Genomic DNA, 26,288 nt, shown 5'->3' on the forward strand with positions numbered 1-26,288 from the left:
ACAAAATGATGTTGTCTGTGTAGTCAAATCTCTAGGTCTTAAAAAATGTCTTGGCTGGGTGTGGAGGCTCATGCCTGTAATCCCAGCACTTTGGGTGGTCGAGGTGGGCGGATCACCTGAGGTCGGGAGTTCGAGACCAGCCTGACCAACATGGAGAAACCCCATCTCTACTAAAAGTACAAAATTAGCCGGGCATGGTGGCACATACCTGTAATCCCAGCTACTTGAGAGGCTGAGGCAGGAGAATCGCTTGAACCTGGGAGGCAGAGGCTGCGGTGAGCCGAGACCGCACCATTGCACTCCAGCCTGGGCAACAAGAGCAAAACACCATCCAAAAAAAAAAAAATGTCTTGAGACCAGGCACCATGGCTTGTGCCTGTAATTCCAACACTTTGGGGAGACCTAGGTGGGCAGACTGCTTGAGTTCAAGACTAGCCTGGGCAACATGGTGAAACCCCATCTCTACTAAAAGTACAAAATTAGCCGGGCATGGTGGCACATACCTGTAATCCCAGCTACTTGAGAGGCTGAGGCAGGAGAATCGCTTGAACCTGGGAGGCAGAGGCTGCGGTGAGCCGAGACCGCACCATTGCACTCCAGCCTGGGCAACAAGAGCAAAACACCATCCAAAAAAAAAAAAATGTCTTGAGACCAGGCACCATGGCTTGTGCCTGTAATTCCAACACTTTGGGGAGACCTAGGTGGGCAGACTGCTTGAGTTCAAGACTAGCCTGGGCAACATGGTGAAACCCCATCTCTACAAAAAAACACAAAAATTTGCCAGGCATGGTAGACAAGCCTGTAATCCCAGCTACTCAGGAGGCTGAGGTGGGAAAATCACCTGAGCACAGGAGGTCGAGTCTACAGTAAGCTGTGATCATGCCACTGTACTCTAGCCTGGGTGACAGAGCAAGACCCTGTCTCAAAAAAAAAAGTCTTGTTAGATCACTTAGGATACTAAGAGAAATCTCTGCAGTGTAACTAGGAATATATGCATGAAAATTTATGTAGAATAGATGATATGCACCTATGTAATAAAAGGTAGCACAGGAGAGTAGTAAAGAACGCTGACTCAAGAAGCCAGGACTATCTGGGTTTGAATCCTGACTCTGCAACTCAGCTGTTACCTTAAGCAACTCTTATTTAATTTATATTGATCAACTAATTGATTAAGACAGGGTTATGCTGTCACCCAGGCTGAAGTACAGTGGCACAAATATGGATCACTGCCAGCCTTGACCTCTCAGGCTCAAGCGATCCTGTCCCAGCCTCCTGAGCAGCTGAGACCACAGGCCATGTCACCATACCCAGCTAAATTTTTGATTTTTTATAAAGATTTCACCATTTAAACTTCTGGGCTCAAGCAATCCTCCCACTTTGGCCTCCTAAAATGCTGGCACTATGTGTAGTCCTAATTAGGGAAAAGGAATCAGGCTAGTGGGACCGAGGGAAAGCAATAAAAGAAAGGCGATAAAGCCACAAGTCAGCCTTTCTTCATCATCCAGGACACGTAAGTCCTCCTGTGCAAATAACTCACAATCTTCCTGTGCCCAACTATCACCACACACCCGCAAGTTAGCTCACTACAACCTTGGCGTTCTCAGTACTCCACAAAGCCCTCTTCAGCATACTGCATAAACACTCTCCTATAAAATCTCTAGCAAGCCTTTGTTTCTCTGCAGTTGGCTTCTCTCTGGCAGGCTACTGGTTGCCTCCCTCGCAATGTATTTTCCTACATTCTCTAATAAACTTGCCTTTTTTTGTAAATTTGAGAGGGGGTCTCACTCTGTCAACAAGGCTGGAGTGCAGTGGTGCAATCTTGCCTCAGGGCAACCTCCATGCCTGAGATTCAAGAGATCCTCCCATATCAGTCTCCAGAGTAACTGGGACTACAGATGCGCACCACCAGGCCTGGCTAATTTTTCATTATTTTTTGTAGGGACAGGGTTTCGCCATGTTGCCAAGACTGGTCTCGAACTCCTGGGCTCAATGATCCTCCTGCCTCAGCCTCTCTAAATGCTGGGATTACAGGCGTGAGCCACTGCACCTGGCCTACCTTCCTTTACTTACAACTGCCTCAGTAAATTACTTAGTAAGTTTGGAACTGTGCCACTGGTCCAAACAGCCATTGTTCTCCTGGACAGATTATAGACGAGAGCCTATATCGCGTATTGCTCAGTTACTTAATTTATATCTCAGTTTCCTCACCAGTAAAAAGGTGATAACAGTAGTTATTTAATGCGTTTGTATGAGGATTAAATGAGGTAACGCTTGAACAATGTTTAGAACTGTGCCTGACAAATTAAAAGATATAAAAATATAAATAGGTGGATAGGCACGGTGGCTCACGCTTGTAATCCCACCACTTTGGGAGGCTGAGGCGGGCGGATAACCTGAGGTCAGGAGTTCAAGACCAGCCTGGCCAACACGGTGAAACCCCATTACTTACTAAAAAAAAAATACAAAAATCAGCTGGACGTGATGGCAGTCGCCTGTAATCCCAGCTATTCAGGAGGCTGAGGAAGGAGAATCACTTGAACCCGGGAGGTGGAGTTTTCAGTGAGCCAAGATGGTGCCACTGCACTTCAGCCTGGGCGCAAAGAGCAAGACTCCATCTCCAAAAATAAATAAATAAAAATATAGATAGGTAGGTAGGTAGGTAGGTAGGTAGATAGATAGATAGATAGACAGACAGACAGACAGACAGACAGATGGACGGATGGATATGGGAGAGGGAGGGAGGGAGAGGCAAGAATCATGAAGGCTGTTTTATAGATTGCTAATTTTCACTGTTTTATCTCTTTTACCTACCTGCCCTTAGATTATAATACTACCAGCTTTAAATAAGACAACTGGAAAGATTAATACCAACCTTAAGACTCTGATGATTATGGAATTAGTTTTCTTAGAGCCTTACCAAACCTAATTATATTCTACTTAAATCTTAATAAATATTGGTTAGTAGTATTAATGGGGTTTCTGTATTTCCTCTAAGCATCTAATATTTTGAATTATTCTTGAACTTTCAGCTTTTTGACCATTATCTACTATACAATTTTTTAAAAATACTACCTCCATCACGCTTGTAATCCCAGCACTTTGGAAGGCTGAGGCAGGCGGATTCACGAGGTCAGGAGATTTGAGACCATCCTGGCTAACACAGTGTAACCCCATCTTTACTAAAAACACAAAAAATTAGCAGGGCGTGGGTGGCAGGTGCCTGTAGTCCCAGCTACTTGGGAGGCTGAGGCAGGAGAATGGAGTGAACCCGGGAGACGGAGCTTGCAGTGAGCCGAGATCACGCCACTGCACTCCAGCCTGGGCAACAGAGTGAGACTTGGTCTCAAAAAACAAACAAACAAAAAATCATAAGTAGTTTCAGTGTGACCCTTTTGACTTTATTCTAGAGGTAGTTTGTTTGAGGTTTTGTTTGTTTTGTGTTTTTATTTTTCTGAGACGGAGTCTCGCTCTGTCGCCCCCCTCACTGCAATCTCCACCTCCCAAGTTCAAGCTGTTCTCTTGCCTCAGCTTCTGGAGTAGCTTGGATTACAGGCGCCACCATGCCTGGCTAATTTTTGTATTTTTAGTACAGATGGGGTTTCACCATGTTGGTCAGGCTAGTCTCGAACTCTTTATTTATTGTATTGTATTTGTTTTTGAGACGGAGTCTCACTCTGTCACCCAGGCTGGAGTGCAGTGGCACAATCTTGGCTCACTGCAAGCTCCGCCTCCCGGGTTCAAGCCATTCTCCTGCCTCAGTCTCCTGAGTAGCTGGGACTATAGGCGCCCACCACCATGCCCGGCTAATTTTTTGTGTTTTTAGTAGAGACGGCGTTTCACTGTGTTAGCCAGGATGGTCTCGATCTCCTGACCCCATGAGTGCTCGCCTCGGCCTCTCAAAGTGCTGGGATTACAGGCGTGAGCCACTGCGCCCAGCCTTATGATTGATTTTTTTTTTTTTTTTTTTTTTTGAGGCGGAGTCTCGCTCTGTCGTCCAGACTGGAGTGTAGTGGCGCAATCTCGGCTCACTGCAAGCTCCGCCTCCCGGGTTCACGCCATTCTCCTGCCTCAGCCTCACCTCGCCCGGCTAGTTTTTTGTATTTTTAGTAGAGATGGGGTTTCACCATGTTAGCCAGGATGGTCTCGATCTCCTGACCTCGTGATCCGCCCGTCTCGGCCTCCCAAAGTGCTGGGATTACAGGCTTGAGCCACCGCGCCCGGCCATGATTGATTTTTTTAAAGCATCATGCCTAAAGTATGCTTACATTACCACTAGAAGAGGTAACATTGGGTGGTGTGCTTCTAGTAAGGCTATTTAAATTGTACTAAGAACTCCTTCGGTGGAGTTTCCAATCCTCAACTATTCAGCTGAAGTTAACATTCAGGGGGAATATCCTGCTGTAATGTTTCCCTGAGATTATACAATTTTCTCTCTATCTCTATTATTTTACTTAGTTTTCAGAACATTATTAACTGTTATTTATTTACTTATTTATTTTTGAGACGGAGTCTCGTTCTGTCGCCCAGGCAGAAGTGCAGTGGTGCAATCTCAGCTCACTGCAAACTCCGCCTCCTGGGTTCAAGCAATTCTCCTGTCTTAGTCTCGCGAGTAGCTACAGACGCACGCCACCACACCTGGCTGATTTTTGTATTTTTAGTAGAGATGAGGTTTCACCATGTTGGTCAGGCTAGTCTCCAACTCCTGACCTCAGGTGATCCACCTGCCTCAGCCTCCCAAAGTGCTGGGATTACAGGTGTGAGCCACCATGCAGCCCTTATTAATAATTTTTTTTTTTTTTTGAGACGGCGTCTCGCTCTGTCACCCAGGCTGGAGTGCAGTGGCCGGATCTCAGCTCACTGCAAGCTCCACCTCCGGGGTTTACGCCATTCTCCTGCCTCAGCCTCCCAAGTAGCTGGGACTGCAGGCGCCCGCCATCTCACCCAGCTAGTTTTTTGTATTTTTTAGTAGAGACGGGGTTTCACCGTGTTAGCCAGGATGGTCTCGATCTCCTGACCTCGTGATCCGCCTGTCTCAGCCTCCCAAAGTGCTGGGATTACAGGCTTGAGCCACCGCACCCGGCCAACAATTTAAACATACTATTTCACATGTATATGGTGACCTATAGTTATCTATGTATTACCTCATATACATATTAATGCTCCTATGTCAGCCAACTTGTCACTGAAATTTCTTTCCTTTTTGAAATTTTATGAAATAAATAAGATATAACTTGCTGTAAACATATGAATATGAGATCTCATACCATCTCAGTTATATTCACAGAATATAACAATTTTAAAAGAAGAAGGGAAGGTACTAGAATCAGTAGTCCTATGTTGTAGCCCTGGCATGATTCTTGACTATTTAATTTACATTTTTCTATTTTTATTTGTCAGGCACAATTCTAAGCATTGTCTTTGCTAGGCCTCTGACCTTAGGTCAATTCATTTAAATCTCTAGATTTCAAGTTTCTTTTTATATAAAATGGCGTAAAACACTGACCCTAGGGAGTTATCATGAGAATCATACACAAATTTTAAGAGAACCTTCAAAAATGGATCCCAAGACACAATTATTTTTTATCTTTTAGAGACAGAGTCTCACTATTTTGCCCAAACTCAAGATCTCAAGTGAGTTTCCCACCTCAGCCTGCTGAGTAGCTGGGACTACAAGGGTGTGGCACCATGCCTGGCTCCAAGATAATCATAAATCATCAAATCAAAGGTTAAATCATTTTCATTGTATTCAGGAGCATTAATAAATATTAAAGTATTTTCCACAAGAAGTAAAAGGGAAAATAAAGTTCAACATATTAGAAAATTTGCTCTTACCCATTATAGATCTTAGTAATTTCAGGATATGATTTGAACAAACTAAATTTATGAGAACAAGGGAAACGTAAACATTGATTGGATATCAAGGAATTATGAGCTTTTTTAGTTGTGATAATAGTATTACAGTTAGGTCTCAAAAATATATGTTATTTAGTTGGTGCTGTAGTAATTTTTATTTAAAGTTTTTTAAAAAGTAAAACAGCTGGGCATGGTGGCTCATGCCTGTAATCCCAGCACTTTGGGAGGCCAAGGCGGGCGGATCACCTGAGGTCGGGAGTTTGAGACGAGCCTGACCAACATGGAGAAACCCTGTCTCTACTAGAAATACAAAAAAGTAGCCGGGTGTGGTGGCACATGCCTGTAATCCCAGCTACTAGGGAGGCTGAGGCAGGAGATTCGCTTGAACCTGGGAGGTGGAGGTTGTGGTGAGCCAGTGCCACTGCACTCCAGCCTGGGCAACAAGAGCAAAACTCTGTCTCAAAAACAAAAAAGAAAAAAAAAGGTAAAACAAAACTTGGCCAGGCACGGTGGCTCAAGCCTGTAATCCTAGCACTTTGGGAGGTCGAGGCAGGTGGATCACAAGGTCAGGGGTTCAAGACCAGCCTGGCCAATTAAAAAAAAAAGGTAAAACAAAATAAAACGTATTTTAAAAATACATTTTGAGGCTGGGTACAGTGGCTAATGCCTATAATCCCAGCACTTTGAGAGGCTGAGGTGGGAGGATCAGCTTGAGCCCAGGAGTTCAAGACCAGCCTCAGCAACATAGTGAGATTCTCAACTCTACAAAAAAAATTCTTTAAAATTAGCCAGTCATGGCCGGGTGTGGTGGCTCAAGCCTGTAATTTTGGGAGGCCGAGACGGGCGGATCACGAGGTCAGCAGATCGAGACCATCCTGGCTAACATGGTGAAACCCCGTCTCTACTAAAAAATACAAAAAACTAGCCGGGCGAGATGGCGGGCGCCTGTAGTCCCAGCTACTTGGGAGGCTGAGGCAGGAGAATGGCGTGAACCCGGGAGGCGGAGCTTGCAGTGAGCTGAGATCCGGCCACTACACTCCAGCCTGGGTGGCAGAGCGAGACTCCGCCTCAAAAAAAAAAAAAAAAAAATTAGCCAGTCATGGTGGTGTGCGCTTGTAGTCCTGGCTACTCAGGAGGCTGAAGTGGGAAGATCGCTTGAACCCAGGAGTTCCAGGCTGCAGTGAGCTATGATCCTGATATTGTACCCCAGCCTGGGAGACAGATCGAGACCCTATCTTAAAACAAACAAAAAACTATTATGAAATTTTCACAAATGAAATGAAAAGTAGAAATTAATTACAAAATAAAATGGAGGAGGGGGTAAGTAGGATAAAGATAAAACAAGATTTGCCATGAGTTATTTATGGAAGCTGAGTAATGGGTACATAGTTTATCATACCCCTACTTCTACTTTCGTATAATGGAAAATTTCAGATACAAAAACCTTTTTAATAAGATGACTAGGCCGGGCACAGTGGCTCACGCCTTTAATCCCAACACTTTGGGAGGCCAAGGCGGATGGACCACCTGAGGTGAGGAGTTCAAGAACAGCCTGGCCAACATGGAGAAACCCCGTCTCTACTAAAAATACAAAAATTAGCTGGGCATGGTGGAACGTGCCTGTAATACCAGATACTTGGTATGCTGAGGCACAAGAATCGCTTGAACCCAGGAGGCAGAGGTTGCAGTAAGACAAGATTGGGCCACTGCACTCCAGCCTGGGTGACAGAGTGAGACTCTGCCTCAAAAACAAACAACAACAACAAAAAAAACCAAAAAAACTAATATATAATTACTTTTTTAAGTGTTAGGGTGTTTTGCATAACCAGCATAATCACACCATTATGATACAATCGGTGCAACTATTAACCAAGTGAAGATGATGGAACATGGCAAGGTGATTTAAAAGTTCATGTGAGACCAGGTGTGGTGGCTCACACCTGTAATCCCAGCACTTTGAGAGGCCAAGGCAGGAAGATCACTTGAGCCTAGGAATTCAAGACCAGCCTGGGCAACATAACAACACTCTCTTCAAAAACATTTTTAAAAATTTAGCTAGGCATGGTGGTACCCATCTATAGTCCGAGCTACTTGGGAAGCTGAGGTGAGCGGATCACTTGAGCAGAGTTCAAGATTACAGTGAGCTATGACCACACCACTGCACTTCAGCCTTGCTGACAAAGCAAGATTTTGTCTCTAATAATTAAAGTTCATGTGAAAGCAAAAATACATGAAAATAACATTTCTGATATAAAGCAATAGGAAGGAATTTTTCCCAGTGGATGGAGAAACATCCTATAAAGCTAAAACAATTAAATGATGAAATGACACACAAGTAGATCAATGATACAGATTAGAACATGTTTATTCAGAAGACAATTTTAAAAATTGCAAATAACTATGGAAAGGATTAAAATAATGTAGGGAAAAATGATTGTCCCTTTGGATGAAGATGCTTGTGGACACATGAATTTAAAAATCACACCTCACTTTCAAGGAGAAAAATATTAAACCTCATCTTCAATACGAATCAACAACAGTAGTAAAGAGCTAGACAATCTTCAATCTCTGCAAGAATAAAACGAGTTCCCACACTAATAGCAAAAGACTGATTGTTCTGTAGCCATGGTAACATAAACAGCCACCAGAATGAGTTTTAAATTGCTTAATCAATACCTAACAGCTCTATAGCTATAGAACCACAATAACCAATTTTAAATCCACTTAAACAACTTCACTCAGTAACCATGTTTTTGCAAGTAAACCTATCAGTGATACCCCCTACTGATAGCCCCTTGTTTCTGAAAGCTAGCCAATTGGGAATACAGTCATTTCAATGAACGCATTTCTGAATACCAAGTATATCAATAACTGTCTCACCCAAGCAACCATGCTTCTACAGTGAATGCCAATCCATCATGCTCGTATCGACCAATCCTTGAACTTCAGGCTTCTCAAAAACCCCATGTAAAATAAGTCTGGTCTAAAAGAGATCAACTGATCAGCAATACCCTCTTTACTTAAGTAAGCAGTAAACTCAGCTTTGTGACATACTAAGCAGTAGTAATATCCTCTGACACTCTGTAGCCTTTATAAAAGGTGTGCTAGACCAATACATACCAACACAGAAATATACACTCAAGACGTGTTAAGTGAAAAAGGCAAAGCAGTATATAGGCAGATGCTATTTTAAAATAATTATGCTCCATCCATCTATCTATCTGTTAAAAAAACAGGCTGGGTGCAGTGGCTCATGTCTGTAATCCCAGGAGGCCTTGGAAGGGGATGGCAGGAGGACTGCCTGAGGACAAGAGTTTGAGACCAATCTGGGCAACATATCAGTTCTACAAAAGAAAAAAAAAAATAATAATAATAATAAATATGTATACATATATAAAAACAATGTGTGTGTACATATAATTCTTCATATGCATTGTGCATATATTTAAAAAGACAGTAAGACACATTCCTAACCATTAACAATGATTAGCTCAGGAACAAAGGGCAACGGAGGAAGAATGGGGCATTTAAAGAACTATTATAACTTCTTTATGACTGATATAATGAACATGTTATTATTTTTATAAACTGAAAAAAGACTTTTCACTTGTGAATCTTCTATACAATGGTCTATACACTTTGCACTGAAAACTGACATCTGGAATGACACACTCAAGTTTGAAAATATAAAAACTAAGTTAAGGCTGGGCACGGTGGTTCACGCCTGTAATCCCAGCACTTACGGAGGCCGAGGCAGGCAGATCACTTGAAGTCAGGAGTTCGAGTCCAGCCTGGCCAACATGGTGAAACCCCATCTCTACTAAAAACACAAAAATTAGCTAGGCGTGGCAGCGGGCACCTGTAATCCCAGCTACTTGGGAGGCTAAGATAGGAGAATCGCTTGAACCTGGGAAGCAGGGGTTACAGTGAGTAGAGATCATGCCACTGCACTCCAGCCTGGGCAACAGAACGCAATTCTGTCTTTAAAAAAAAAAATTTAGGCCAGGCACAACGGTTGGCTCATGCCTGAAACCCTAGCACTTTGGGAGGCCAAGGCGGCGGATCGCTTGAGCCCAGAAGTTCAAGATCAGCCTGGACAACCTGGTGAAGCCCAGTCTCCACACACACTATAATTTTTTTAACTTAGCCAGGCATGACGGCTTGAGCCTACAGTCCCAATTACTCAGGATGCTGAGGTAGGAGTATCGCTTGAGCCTAGAAGGTCAAGTATGCAGTGAGCCATGACAGTACCACCGCACTCCAGCCTGCCTGACAGAATGAGACCTGCTCCCCCTCAAAAAAAGTTTTAATAGAAATTACAGGATATTTTTCATTCAAAATTGTGTACAGATGAGATCTATGAGTTATAACTCAACTTCCTTAGGAAGTCTGATAGCCTTAAGGAGTCTTATGTTTAGGTCACGTGTGGAATTACCATCTTTACTTTGCAGTTATACAGTGCATATACATAAGCACTGGTTCTTTCTGCAGTAACCTTTTATTCAAGTTATTAATAAACTTTTGCTTAATCATGCTATCTGTTAAACTGTAAAAATAATAACTTAGTAATAGCTCATTATATCTAGAAGTCACAGTTGGTTGTCCAGCCCTAAATGACCTAGGAGACATTTCATCATTGCTGTGCTAAGAGGTGGGGGGAAAAAACAGCAGCACAAAATTAAACAGAAAAGTTCCTTTCATTTACCTACAGATCCACTGAAGTGAAAGTAGTATCTATGATATTAGATCTTCCTTTTCTTCCTTTTTTTTTTTTTTAGGACGGAGTCTTGCTCTGTCGCTCAGGCTCGAGTGCAGTGGGCGTGATCTCCGCTGACTGCAACCTCCAACTCCCAGGCTCAAGCAATTCTCCTGTCTCACCCTCCCGAGTAGCTGGGATTACAGGTGCCTGCTACCACACCCAGTTACTTTTTGTATTTTTAGGAGAGATGAGGTTTCACCACATTGGCCAGGCTGGTCTCAAACTCCTGACCCCAAGTGATCCACCTGCCTCAGTCTCTTAAAGTGCTGGGATTACATGCATGAGCCACAGAGCCTGGCCTGTTATGAAATCTTAATCATTTATTTCTGAAACTGTTAAGCAAGTGTACTGAAGTGTATCTGCTAACCAAATTCACACACACACTAAATCCTTTTTTTTTTTTTTTTTTTGAGATGGAGTTTCGCTCTTGTTGCCCAGGCTGGAGTGCAATGGCACCGTCTTGGCTCACTGCAACCTTCATCTCCCGGATTCAAGCAATTGTCCTGCCTCGGCCTCCTGAATATCTGGAATTATAAGCACGTGCCACCATGCCCTGCTAATCTTGTATTTTTAGTAGAGATGGGATTTCTCCATGTTGGGCAGATTGGTCTTGACCTCCTAACCTCAGGTGATCCGCCCACCTCGGCCTCCCAAAGTGCCAGGATTACAGGTGTGAGCCACCATGCCTGGAGCCTCAATTTTTAAATATTGAAGTTTACCATTTAAAAAAATTATCCTGTGTAACTTCCTCTCAATTTTGCTGTTAACCTAAAAACTGCTCTGAAAGAGGGTCTTTTTCTTTTGAAACAAGGTCTCACTCTGTCACCAAGTCCAGTGCCATGGCTAGATCACAGCTCACTGCAGCCTCAACCTTCTGGGCTCAAGTGAACCTCCTGCCTCAGCCTCCCAAATAGCTGGAACTACAAGTATACACCACCATGCCCAGATAACTTTTTTTTTTTTTGGTAGAGACAGTCTCCCCATGTTTCCCCAGGCTGGTCTCGAACTCCTGGACTCAATAGATCCTCCTGCCTCAGTCTCCCATGGTGCCTCATGCTTGTAATCTCAGCTTGAGCCACCATGCCCAGCTAAAAAATGGTCTTTAGCCGGGCGCGGTGGCTCAAGCCTGTAATCCCAGCACTTTGGGAGGCCGAGACGGGCGGATCACAAGGTCAGGAGATCGAGACCATCCTGGCTAACACGGTGAAACCCCGTCTCTACTAAAGAATACAAAAAACTAGCCGGGCGACGAGGCGGGCGCCTGTAGTCCCAGCTACTCGGGAGGCTGAGGCAGGAGAATGGCGTGAACCTGGGAGGCGGAGCTTGCAGTGAGCTGAGATCCGGCCACCGCACTCCAGCCTGGGCGACAGAGCCAGACTCCGTCTCAAAAAAAAAAAAAAAAAAAGGTCTTTAAAAAAAAATTATTCATGAGGTAAAGTTTTGAATTTGACCTATATATTAAATAGGCCACGCGCAATGGCTCACACCTATAATGCCAGCACTTTGGGAAGCCGAGGCAGGCAGATCACGACGTCAAGAATTGAGACCATCCTGGCTAACACGGTGAAAACACGTCTCTACTAAAAAAACACAAAAAATTAGCCAGGCATGGTATCATGCGCCTGTAGTCCCAGCTACTCAGAAGGCTGAGGCTGGAGAATTGCTTGAACCCAGGAGGTGGAGGTTGCAGTGAGCTAAGATCATGCCACTGTACTCCAGCCTGGGCAACAGAGCAAGACTCCGTCTCAAAAAAAAAAAAAAAAAGAAATATAGGAAATGAATCTGAGACATCACACCTCAATAGAAGCAATTGTTACAGAAGTTAATTACAATCTTGAGAGGCTCTTTTTCGGGCAACTCCTTACATCTTTATTGACTAATAAGCAAACTCATAAGAACGAGTACGTCCCCTAGTCCATCACAAATAGAATTAAAAATAAGTAAAAAGAGGCCGGGCGCGGTGGCTCACGCCTGTAATCCCAGCACTTTGGGAGGCCGAGACGGGCGGATCACGAGGTCAGGAGATCGAGACCATCCTGGCTAACATGGTGAAACCCCGTCTCTACTAAAAAATACAAAAAACTAGCCGGGCGAGGTGGCGGGCGCCTGTAGTCCCAGCTACTCGGGAGGCTGAGGCAGGAGAATGGCGTGAACCCGGGCGGCGGAGCTTGCAGTGAGCTGAGATCGGCCACTGCACTCCAGCCTGGGCGACAGAGCGAGACTCCGTCTCAAAAAAAAAAAAAAAAAAAAGTAAAAAGAACAAGTACCTCCAAAATATATTTCTGTACCATTACCACATATGTCCTCCCTAAAATGCTTGAACCACTCACAAGTGTATCCTATTTAAATTAAGTTTTAAAGTTTCAATTCACCCTGACAATGGACTAAGTGTACCCTCAATGAAATCACCAAACTCATCAGACACCTATTTTTAGTTATATAAACACTATTTATGTAAATATTTTCACTTATTCAATTTATCAACATATTGTTAACTGAAAACCAATCATGTTACCATGTATCAATATGGGAGGTAGGAAACAAACATATTTAGAACACTATGCCTGAATGGCTATGTTTAAATTAAAAGACAGGAATGCAAATAAATGACTACAAATTAAGTGCCTCAAATGAAATCTCTACTAGTTGCTAAAAGAGCACTGTGAAATAAATGCCTAATTCTGGCTGAGACATTCAGGTAAAATTTACAAAGGGGTGCTACTTGAGCCAAGTACTGAGGCCAAGGTGCCTTACAGGCAAAGGGAAAAATAATGCAGAAAGGCTTACACATGTGAGCAAAGACAGAGGCAGTTGGAATAAACACAAGAAAATGTATTTTTGAGACATATAGGAAGTATAGTGAATGAGACTCAGTAATTGATTCGACATTGGGATTGAGGAGAAGGAAAAATTCAAGGACAACTCTCAGTTTTCTATATTGAGGGAGTAAGTGAACAATGCCAGGTGGAAGTAGTGATAAATAATACTCATTAAGTGTTTACTATATGTCAGCCATTGAGCTAACTGCATCATTTCATCACTTAGTTGTGAAATTAAGTTAAAAAGATATAGACATAAATGCATATGACCTATTTATTGAGGAATAATTTTCTAGTCATCTATGACTACCAAAAAGCATTTTCCCATTTACTTTGTCTTCTTGAACCACTTTATTTCCTGGGCTTCTCCAATTTCACTCTCTCCTAATGTTCTAACTTTTGTACTCACTCTTTCTCATACTTCCTGGCTCCTCCCAAGATTCTCTTTTTAATTTAATGTACCCTCATCATAACTTTCCTTGGTTTCCTATTCTCCCCAAACGTAGCACATTATAAAAATAAAAGCTGGGCATGGTAACTCATGCCTGTAATCTCACCACTTTAAGGAGGCCGAGGTGGGCAGATCACCTGAGGTCAGGAGTTTGAGACCAGCCTGGCCAACTTGGTGAAACCCCATCTCTACTAAAAGTACAAAAAGCAGCTGGGCATGGTGGCATGAGCCTGTAGTTCCAGCTACTGGGGAATCTGAGGTAGGAGAATTGTTTGAACCCAGGAGGCAGAGGTTGCAATGAGCTGAGACTATGCCACTGCACTCCAGCCTGGGTGACAAAGCAAGATTCTATCTCAAAACAATAAAAATGAGGCCGGGCACAGTGGCTCACAGCTGTAATCTCAGCACTTTGGAAGGCCAAGGCGGGCGGATCATGAGGTCAAGACTTCAAGACCATCCTGACCAACATGGTGAAACCTACTGTCTACTAAAAATACAAAAATTAGCTGGGCGTGGTAGCACATGCCTGTAATCCCAGCTACTCAGGAGACTGAGGCAGGACAATTGCTTGAACCCAGGAGGTGGAGGTTTCAGCGAGCCAAGATCACGCCATTGCACTCCAGCCTGGGCAACGAGAGCAAAACTCTGTCTCAAATAATAATAATAATAATAATAATAAATAAAAAATATTTGGGCAAAGAAAGATATATCCTAAAACGCATAACCATAAAGTCATGAAAAAACGTTATGTGCCGGCTCACGCCTGTAATCCCAGCACTTAGGAAGGCAGAGGTGGATGGATCACCTGAGGTCAGGAGTTCCATAGACCAGCCTGGCCAACATGATGAAAACCCCATCTCTACTAAAAATACAAAATTAGCCAGGTGTGGTGGTAGGCACCTGTAATTCCAGCTACTGAGGAGGCCGAAACAGGAGAATCACTTGAACCCAGGAGGTGTCAGAGATTGCAGTGAGCCGAGACTACACCATTACACTCCAGCCTGGGCAACAAGAGCGAAACTCTGTCTCAAAATAAATAAATGAATAAAACATTGTGTATGTAAATACATAAAACCAGGTATAAACTGACTTGGAGCAAAATTTAGATAACCCCCAATGTGCAGTATTAAATAAATTTTGTTATCCTACTAATTATTTTCAGATGGGATTTCAACAATGACAAAAAAAAAATACTTATGTTTTCGTTTGTTTTGAGACAGGGTCTCTCGCCCTGGCGGAGTACAGTGGCACAATCGGGGCTCATTGCAGCCTCCACCTCCCAGGTTCAAGCGATCCTCCCACCTCAGCCTCCCAAGTAGCTAGGACTAGAGGGCTGCACCACTACACCCAACTAGCTTTTTTCATTTTTAGTAGAGACAGGATTCTGCCATATTGCCCAGGCTGGTCTTGAGCTCCCGAGCTCAAGCAATCCACCCACCCCAGTCTCCCAAAGTGCTGAGATTATAGGCATGAGCCACCATGCCTGGCCAAAAAACAATTACATATGAATAATTAAATATATCCCAATTATTCCTGCTACCTATTTATTAACATACTATTAAATAGGTGAAAAAGTTTCCTAGTCCTAAATATAATTGTACTCGGTAATAGCTCAGTTGATGACAAATATAGTATTTACTGTTGTATTTGGATTTGTGCCTGGATTTAGTGTGAAATGAGGATATTCCCACTGCTGAGTTTTTCTGCTCTGTCATCAGCTCACATCTGCCATAGGATATGTTTCCAACCTAACATCAGCAAACGCAATCAAGACATATTTTTGGGGGGGAGGGTAGAGCAGGTTTTCATTTTTCCAAAAATTGCACCAAGGTAAAGCAAAGCTCCAGCTGAGGTGGGAGTGCTGTGTAGGCATTAGTAGTGCTGCCCTCACTATGCACTTCTTGGATAGTAGCGCAACCCCAAGAAAAGGGTGGTTAAAACATGCTTTCTTATTAACTTGCTGAACGTGTCAAAAGTCTGCCAACTACAAATCTTTAAATTGTTCAATAATAGCATGTGGGAAAGAAAAGTGTGTATACACACATCCCCCCTAGTGAGGCTATATAATGTGCTGCAGGTTTTAAGGTCAAACTGACAGAAGGGCTGGGATCCTGGCTAAGCCCCACCCTTAAGTTTGCCCTAAAGGAAAACAGCTGACCCTATTTTCCAGCCCAAATGTTGCCTTTTTGGCCTGCTCCGCCCCTGTCCTGTGCCCATAAAAGACTTCAGCTGGCAGAGCAACACAAGCGGCTGAGTGTCAAGGGTACAAGCAGCTTGAGCATAGGAGACTACGGAAAATTTCCGCTATCTTCAGACAGTGCGGCTTCAGACAGGGGCCTGCCAGACACAGCTCGGCTTCAGGGAAAGATCGCCTTCCCATCCCCTTTCCAGCCTCCCTTTCCGCTGAGAGCCACCCACCGTTCAATCAAGTCTTCTGCATTCATCACCTTTCAAACAGTTCGTGTGACCTGATTCTTCCTGGACACCAAACAAGAACTGGGTGCCGAAAGGACAGGGGCCACCATCCTGACTGACCCCCCACCGAGCTGGCTGGCACTTGGCAGGCCCTGGACTGCAGAGCTGAAAGAGCATTGGTTGTGACATGCTTATGACGCTGCTGAGGGCCCTCACAGAGCCTGCACCTACCAGAGTAGCGACCCGCTGGTTCGTTCGTTCCACTTCGCTCCAGTTCCCGCACTGGCTCACTTGCTCCCACGCTCCCTCCCACCAATAGTGGCCAGCAGAGGGCGGAGTGAAACGAACCACCCCAGTTCCACCCGCGAAGGGGGTTCAAGGGAACTATCCTGTCTCAAAATTATGAATCTTAATCAAAAACCCCAGTCTAGGGGCCGGGGGCGGCGGTTCACGCCTGTAATCTCAGCACTTTGGGAGGCTAAGGCAGGCGGATCACGAGGTCAGGAGTTCAAGACCAGTCTGGCCAACACAGTGAAACCCCATCTCTACTAAAAACACAAAAATTAGCCAGGTGTGGTGGTGGGCGCCTGTAATTCCAGCTACTCGGGAGGCTGAGGCAGGAGAACTGCTTGAACCCGGAAAAAAAGTTTAATTTAGAATTACTATAATACTTATCTCAAAATAAAAATGAAATATAAATAACAGGAAATCCCTGTGCTCTTACTAGACTCTAAAAAGTACAGACCTTAAAAAGGAGACTTTATTATAGTCTCAATACTGATAGTTCTCTGTATTTTTTATTTTATTTTATTTTTATTCATTTTTTATTTATTTATTTTTTTTTTTGAGACAGAGTCTCGCTCTGTCGCCCCAGGCTGGAGTGCAGTGGCACCAGCTCAGCTCACTGCAAGCTCCGCCCCCTGGGGTTCACGTCATTCTCCTGCCTCAGCCTCCCATGTAGCTGGGACTACAGGTGCCCAACACCATGCCCGGCTAATTTTTTTTTTTTAATTTTTAGTAGAGACGGGGTTTCGCCGTGTTAGCCAGGATGGTCTCTATCTCCTGACCTCTCGGCCTCCCAAAGTGCTGGGATTACAGGTGTGAGCCACTGCGCCCAACCTTTATTTTTGTTTTGAGACAGGGTCTTGCTCTGTTGCCCAAGCTGGAGTGCAATGGTATGATCACAGCTCACTGCAATCTCTGCCTCCCAGTCTCAGGCAATCCTCCCACCTCGGCTTCCCGAGTTGCTGGGACCACAGACAGATGTGAGTCACCACAGCCGGCTTTTTAAAATTTTTTTGCAGAGGTGGAGTTTTGCCATGTTGCCCAGGCTGGTCTTGAACTCCTGGATTCAAGCAATCCACCTGCCTAAGCCTCCCAATGTGCTGGTGTAAGCCATGATGCCTGGCCCTCTACATTCTTTTTTGTTTTCTGCTTTTGAGAGAGTCTTGCTCTGTTACCCAGGCTGGAATACCATGGCACGATAGCTCACTGTAGCCTCCACCTCCCAGGTTCAAGCAATTCTCCTGCCTCAGCCTCCCAAGTAGCTGGGGTACAGGCGTATGCCACCATGCCGGACTAATTTTTTATATTTTTTAGTAGAGATGGGGTTTTGCCATGTTGGCCAGGCTGGTCTCGAACTCCTAACCTCAGGTGATCCACCCACCTTGGCCTCCCAAAGTGCTGGGATTACAGGCCTGAGCCACCAAGCCCAGCCTCCTCTGTATTCTTTCTAATGCAGTAATTAAAAAATGTTTCTTTCAGCTTGGAAAGTAAAGCCATTTCCTCCCAAAAACAAATGCTAGAGGACCAACAGCAGGGTAATGGAACAGTAGAAAAAAACATTTGGACTTTTGGTAAAAAAAAAAAACATGTGAACATACATATTTACTACTGCCTCCTCACAAACTAGGTTTACTAAGTTTACAGAGAAGGGATTTTTATTTTTAAACCCACAGACCCATGAGGACAAATGGGAGGACCCAAAAGAAACAAAATTTTGGAAGTTGGAAACCAGAAAAATATGTAGTAAATAATTTAGAAGACCAGACTGTGGTCAGAAAACCAAGGAACAGGCTTACTTTCTCCACAGAACCAGGGAAAAACTCATCAACCGGAGGCACTGACAGCAAATAATGCTGGTTAATTGATGGACTGGTCAAAAGTGAGTAGACAGATGGCCAAGCACGGTGGTTCACGCCTGTAAGCCCAGCACTCTGGGAGGCCGAGGTGGGCGGATCACGAGGTCAGGAGTTCAAGACCAGCCTGGCCAATATGGTGAAACCCTGTCTCTACTAAAAATACAAAAATTAGCTGGGTGTGGTGGCACATGCCTGTAATCCCAGCTACTTGGGAGGCTGAGGTAGGAGAATCACTGCACTCCAGCCTGGGTGGCACAGTGAGGCTCTGTCTCAAAAAAATAAAATAAAAATAAAAAAATTGTAGACAGACCCTCTATCCCAGGCTAATCAAGGACTAGCCCACACCAGACTAAAGACTAGAGGTTTACTCTGTCACAACGAAACCAGAAACACAGAGGTCAGGAAACAAATCAAAATAGAGAAAAAAATCTAACTACAGAATTGTAAGATCCTAGACTCCCTTTTTCCACCTGTCTCTTCCAACACTTGCAATCAAACCTCTATACATACCATGCAGGAGAACAGATTCCTCTCTAAAGTAGCTGATCATCTCCCATAGAGGAAACACACAAAACAATAATAGATGGGGGCCTCCCAAACATATCAGCCCAGTCAGTCAGATTACCATACAGTAACATTAAACACTTCACAAATTTTGCCTTTCACACAGGGCTGAACTTTTCATCTGCTTTTCAGTACCTGACTCTTAAATATGAACAAACAAGATGGATTTCCAGAAATTCTTAGAGGCAAACACAAAAGGAAACAAAACACCTTGGAGGAAAAAAAAAAAACTCTCAAAAAATATAATTTATGTTCTCAGAATGTTAAGATATAAAATCCGTAAAATAAGAACAGGAGGCCAAAAAGGGAGAGAATTCATATTATAAAAAAATGGGGTGGGGAGAGGGGGTCTTTGGCCAGGCATGGTGGTTCGCACCTGTAATACCAGCCCTTTGGGAAGCCGAAGTGGGTGGATCACCTGAGGTTAGTAGTTCAAAACCAGCCTGTCCAACGTGGTGAAACCCCGTCTCTACTAAAACACAAAAAAATTAGCTGGGCATGGTGGCATGTGCCTGTAATCCCAGCTAATTGGGAGGCTGAGGCAGGAGAACTGCTTGAACCCAGGAGGCTGAGGTTGCAGTGAGCTGAGATCACGCCACTGCACTCCAGCCTGAGCGACAAAGCGTGACTGTCTCCAAAAGCAAAAAGGGGGCGGGGCAGTGTTAAAAATAAAAATTATGGGCTGAGCGCGGTGGCTCACGCCTGTAATCCCAGCACTTTGGGAGGCCGAGGCAGGCAGATCACGAAGTCAGAAGATTGAGAACATCCTGGTTAATGGTGAAACCCCGTATCTACTAAAAAAATTTTAAAAAATTAGCAGGACATAGTGGCGGGCACCTGTAGTCTCAGCTACTCAGGAGACTGAGGCAGGAGAATGGCAGGAACCCAGGAGGCGGAGCTTGCAGTGAGCTAATGCCACTGCACTCCTGCCTGGGCGACACAGTGAGACCCAGTCTCAAAAAAAAAAAGGAAAAATTATGGCCGGGCGCAGTGGTTCAAGCATGTAATCCCAGCACTTTGGGAGGCAGAGGTGGACAGATTACAAGGTCAGGAGATCGAGACCATCCTGGCCAACATGGTGAAACCCCATCTCTACTGAAGAAGAAGAAGAAAAAAAAATTAGCTAGGCGTGCTGGCACATGTCTGTAGTCCCAGCTACTCGGGAGGCTGAGGCAGGAGAATTGCTTAAACCCAGGAGGTGGAGGCTGCAGTGAGCTGAGATCGTGCCACTGCACTCCAGCCTGGGTGACAGAGCGAAACTCCATCTCAAATAAAATAAAATAAAATAAAATATAAAAATTTAAATACCACATACAGTAGTATAACAAATACCTAGAAATAAATCTATAGGGATATGTGTGTAATCGCTATAAAACACCGAAAAGAAAAATTTTAAAGACCCAAATAAACAGAGAGATATACAACACATTCCATAGGCTGAAAGACTCAATATTATTAAGTTGTTCATTGTCCCGAAATAGATCTACAAATTGACTGCAATTCCAATAAAATTCCAGCAGGTTTTCTATATGGAAACTGATGATACCAAAATTTATAAATACGTATTTATTTATTGTATGAAAATGCAAAGTCCATAGAATAACCAAAACAAAACAATCTTGAAAAAGAACAACAAATTCGGACATACACTGCTGGATTTCAAGACATCATAAGGCTATAGTAATTAAGACTGTGCTGGCTGGGTGCAGTGGCTCACGCCCATAATCCCAACACTTTGGGAGGCTAAGGAGGGCGGCTCATCTGAGGTTAGGAGTTTGAGACCAGCCTGACCAAGATGGTAAACAATACGAAATTAGCTGGGCATGGTGATGGGCACCTGTAATTCCAGCTACTTGGGAGGCTGAGGCAAGAGAATCACTTGAACCCAGGAGGCGGAGGTTGCAGTGAGCCGAGATCATGTCACTGTACTCCAGCCTGGGCAACGAGCGCGAAACTCTGTCTTAAAGAAAAAAAAAAAGACTGTGCTATTGGTGCAAGGCCAAACAACCAAATGGAATAGAAGACAGCATCCAGAACCAGACTAATATTACAACAATTCAGTGGTGCCTTTGTTCAGGGATAGTCTTTTCAATGCCACTGGACTGACTGGGTATCTACATTCTATACTTTCTATATAGAAAAAATAACCTTGACTCTTGTCTCACGTATTTACAGTTAGATCATAGACTTAACTGCACAACTAAAACTGCAAAGTTTCTAGAAGAAAACAAAAGATCATCTTCATGCTTTAAGTCCTAGCCACAGCAATGAGGCAAGAAAAAGAAACAAAAAGCATTTGAATTGGAGAGAAGTAAAATTACCTCTGCTTGAAGATGACATGATGTTCTTCATAGAAAATCCTAAAGATTATACACACACATATACAAACTGTTAGAAATCATAAATTCAGCAAAGTGGCAGGATTCAAAATCAACATCCACATTAGTACCCAAAACAATCAGCTGCATTTCTATACTCTAACAACAAATCCGAAATAGAAATTAAAGCAATTTCATCTACAACTGCACCAGAAAGAAAAAGATATTTAGAAATAAACTTTACCAAGGAAGCAAAAGACTTGTACACTAGACACCAGCCAGACACAGAGAGGTGCAAGCCTGTAGTCCCAGCTACTCAGGAAGCTAAAGCAGGAGGATTGTTTGTGCCCCTGATTTGAGGTCTCAGTGCACTATTACCACACCTGTGAATAGCCACTGTATTCCAGCCTGGCAACATACCAAAGTTTCATCTCTTAAAAAAAAAAAAAAATTAAACAGAATTATCATATGATCCAGAAATTCCACTTCTGGGTACATAGCCCAAAATGATGAAGAGCAAGGATTCAAATAGATATTTGCATACCTATATTCAGGGCAGCTTATCCACAATACCAGGGAGGGGGGAAAAAGAAGGAAAAAAACATAGAAGCATCCCAAGTAGCTATCAATGAATAAGTGGATAAACAAAATGTGGCAACATATACAGTGGAATGTTATTCAGCCTTAAAGAGGAGGAAAATTTTAGGCCGGGAGCAGTGGCTCAAGCCTGTAATCCCAGCACTTTGGGAGGCCGACACGGGCGGATCACGAGGTCAGAAGATCGAGACCATCCTGGCTAACACGGTGAAACCCCGTCTCTACTAAAAAATACAAAAAAAAAAAACTAGCCGGGCGAGGTGGCGGGCGCCTGTAGTCCCAGCTACTCAGGAGGCTAAGGCAGGAGAATGGCGTAAACCCAGGAGGCGGAGCTTGCAGTGAGCTGAGATCGCGCCACTGCACTCCAGAGCCTGGGCGACAGAGCGAGACTCTGTCTCAGAAAAAAAAAAAAAAAAAGGAGGAAAATTTTGACACATACTACAACATGAATGAACTTTGAAAACTGTGTTAACTGAAATTCACCAGTAACAAAAGGACAAATACTGTATAATTCCATTTATAAGAGGCACTTAGAATAGTGAAATTCAGAAAGACAGAAAATAGAATAGTGGCCACCAGAGGCCGAAGAGAGGAGGGAAGAAGGAGTTACTGTTTAAAGGGTAAAGAGCTTCAGTTTGGGAAGATGAAAAGATTTCTGGGAATGAATGATGGTGGTGGCTGCACAACACTATGAATGCACTTAATATCAAAGAATTATACACTTAAAACTGAAATGGTGAATTTTATGTTATATATATTTTACCACCACAAAAAATAGGAATATTTAGGACACTGGAGGGGACAAAAGTTTTAAAACAGGACACAAAAAGTAATATCCATAAAAGAAAACATTGATAATTTTGATTTTACTAAAACCAAGAACTTCTGTTTCATCAAAAAAATCATTATAACAGGAAACGAGCAAGCCATAGAGTGGAAGAAGTTATTCACAATACATGTATATGGATTCACACACACAATCCAACAAATGATTTAATACGCACAGTATATAATGAACTCCTACGAATAAGGAAAATACAAAAACACCAAAAAATGAGCAAAAGACTTGAACAGGTATTTCACAAAAGAGGATATGTAAGGGCCGGGAGCGGTGGCTCACGCCTGTAATCCCAGCACTTTGGGAGGCCAAGGCAGGCAGATCACGAGGTCAGATGATCAAGGACCATCCTGGCTAACATGGTGAAATCCTGTCTCTACTAAAAATCAAAAAAACAACTGGGTGTGGTGGCACACGCCTGTAGTCCCAGATACTCGGTAGGGTGAGACAGGAGAATCACTTGAACCTGGGAGGAAGAGGTTGCAGTGAGCCGAGATCGCACCACTGCACTTCAGCTTGGGCAACAGAGCGAGACTCGGTCTCAAAAAAAAAAAAAAAAACCAGGATATCTAAATGCCAATAAACAAATTCAGTAAATATGGTGTTCAGTGTCATTAGTCATCAAGGAAATGCAAATTAAAAGCAAAATACCTAAAATGAAAAAGACTGGCAAAGATGCAAAACTACCATTACTCTCATATAGTGCTAATGGGAATGTAGAACAGGTACAACCAGTTTAGAAAACTGGCAATCTTACTACACCTGTACATATATGTACCCCAAGTTCAAAAAGTCCACTCCTTAATAAATATTTTCACCAAAATACAAAAACTGGAATGTTCATAAATAGGAATACACATACAGACAAAATCTGAAACTATCCAAATGACCCTCAATAGGAGAATGGATAAAGTGGAAGAGTCATTTATATATTACTACCTAGCATGAGAACAAATGATCTACAACTGCACATAATGTGGATAAATCACATCAACATATATGAGAAAGAAGTCAGACACAAAAGAGATTCATACAATATGCCTCTATTTATTATGAAATTCAAGAATAAGCAAAATTAATTCATACTGTTAGAAATTAGGATAGGGATTATCCTGGGAGGTGGGAAGACAGTTCTGTAAGAGAACACAAGAAAGGACTTCTTGTAGTACCGACAATTTTCTTTTTTCATGATCTGAGGACTAGATACACAGATGCCCCAGTTTGTGAAAATCCACCAATTGGTATATTTATGACACATACACCTTTCTACCTTCACATATTTTGATCAAATTAAAAATGTTGGCTGGGTGCGGTGACTCATGCCTGTAATCCCAGCACTTTGGGAGGCCTAGGTGGGTGGATCGCCTGAAGTCAGGAGTTCGAGATCAGCCTGACTAACAAGGTGATACCTGTCTCTACTAAAAATACAAAAATTAGCTGGGTGTGGTAGCAGGCACCTGTAGTCCCAGCTACTTGGGAAGCTTAGACAGGAGAATTGCTTGAACCTGGGAGGTGGAGGTTGCAGTCAGCTGAGATCACGCCACTGCACTCCAGCCTGGGCAAGGGAGCAAGACTCTTGTCTCAAAAAAAAAAAAAAATTAATTACATTCCAGTTAAATATGATAATCATGTGTATTTAAAGAGAGTTCAGGGATGAATTACTGATGAGCACATTAGAAAACTAAATGTGAGTCAGGCGCCGGTGACTCATGCCTATAATCTCAGCACTTTGGGAGGCTGAGGTGGGCAGATCACCTGAGGTCAGGAGTTCAAGACTAGCCTGGCCAACATGGTGAAGCCTCATCTCTACTAAAAACTCAAAAATTAGCCGAGTGTGGTGGCAGGCACCTGTAATCCCAGCTACTCAGGAAGCTGAGGCAGGAGAATCACTAGAACCTGGGAAATGGAAGTTGCACTGAGCCGACATCGCTCCACTGCACTCTAGCCTGGCCGACAAGAGTGAGACTCCATCTCAAAAAAAAAAAAACTAAATGTGGAGGGATGAAGAGGAATTCCAGCAAAAACAAAAAACAAAACACTACACTACATGTGAAAGAAAAGGTAATAATGGTGTATGACATGGTTCAACTGGAACTATTATTTACATAGTCATATTAATGTAAACACTGAAAATTAGTCTAAACCAAAACTGTAACTACTGGAAATATGGGGAGCTAATGAGTATGTTTATGGCATGGGGTGTTACAGTAATGAGAGAAATCCTCATCTTCCTTATTGGAAGTATGATAGTTAACAACAAACTAGAAATTTTAAAAATGAAAAACGGCATTAAAAATATTTAGAAGGAGGCCGGGCGCGGTGGCTCAAGCCTGTAATCCCAGCACTTTGGGAGGCCGAGACGGGTGGATCACGAGGTCAGGAGATCAAGACCATCCTGGCTAACCCGGTGAAACCCCGTCTCTACTAAAAATACAAAAAACTAGCCGGGCGAGGTGGCGGGCGCCTGTAGTCCCAGCTACTCCGGAGGCTGAGGCAGGAGACCGGCGTGAACCCGGGAGGCGGAGCTTGCAGTGAGCTGAGATCCGGCCACTGCACTCCAGCCCGGGCGACAGAGCAAGACTCCGTCTCAAAAAAAAAAAAAAAAAAAAAATTTAGAAGGCCACGCGTGGTGGTTCACATCTGTAATCCCAGCACTTTGGGTGGTCAAGACAGGCAGATGACAAGGTCAGGAGTTCAAGACCAGCCTGGCCAATATGGTGAAACCCCATCTCTACTAAAAAATACAAAAATTAGCTGGGCATGGTAGCGCAAGCCTGTAGTCCCAGCTACTTGGGAGGCTGAGGCAGGAGAATCGCTGAACCTGGGAGGCGGAGGTTGCAGTGAGTGAGCTGAGATCACACCACTGCACTCTAGCCTAGGTGACAGCAAGAGGAAGGAAGGACTGACGGAAGGAAGGAAGGACGGAAGGAAGGAAGGGAGTTGGGCACAGTGGCTCACACCTGTAATCCCAGCACTTCGGGAGGTCAAGGTGGGAGGATCATTTGAAACCAGGAGTTCAAGACCAGCCTGGGCAACATGTCAAGACCCCATCTCTAGAAAAAAATTTTAAAAGTTGGCCGTGCACAGTGGCTCACGCCTGTAATCCCAGAACTTTGGGAGGGCAAGGTGGACGGATCACCTGAGGTCAGGAATTCAAGACCAGCCTGGCCAACACACTGAAACCCTGTCTCTACTAAAAATATAAAAATTAGTCGGGTGTGGTGGCACACGCCTGTAATCCCAGTTACTCAGGAGGCTGAGGCAGGAGAACTGCTTGAACCCAGAAGGCGGAGGTTGCAGTGAGCCAAGATCGCGCCATTGCACTCCAGCCTGGACAACAAGAGTGAAACTCTGTTTCAAAAAAAAAAAAAAAAATTTAAGTTAGCTGAGATTAGTGGCAGGCCTGCAGTCCCAGCTACTCAGTAGGCTTCAGCGGGAGAACAGTTTGAGCCCAGGAATTCGTGGCAGCAGTGGGCTATGACTGCAACACCACACTCCAGCCTGGGCGACAAAGCAAGACCCCACCTCTTAAA

General features: G+C 43.7%; 1 protein-coding gene and 1 non-coding gene across 3 annotated transcripts in view; both read right to left on the minus strand.

Annotated features, from left to right (window-relative positions):
• UBE2R2 (ubiquitin conjugating enzyme E2 R2) overlaps positions 1 to 26,288 on the minus strand; it is a 121,924-nt gene that overhangs the window by 43,308 nt on the left and 52,328 nt on the right. The window lies entirely within an intron of this gene.
• On the minus strand, positions 15,692 to 15,817 carry LOC117099502. The gene has a single exon (XR_004443838.1). It is a non-coding gene; the product is annotated as a U4atac minor spliceosomal RNA (small nuclear RNA).

Source organism: Trachypithecus francoisi, unplaced genomic scaffold (genome assembly GCF_009764315.1).
Source record: "Trachypithecus francoisi isolate TF-2019V2 unplaced genomic scaffold, Tfra_2.0 Lachesis_group16, whole genome shotgun sequence".
Lineage (NCBI taxonomy): Eukaryota > Metazoa > Chordata > Mammalia > Primates > Cercopithecidae > Trachypithecus > Trachypithecus francoisi.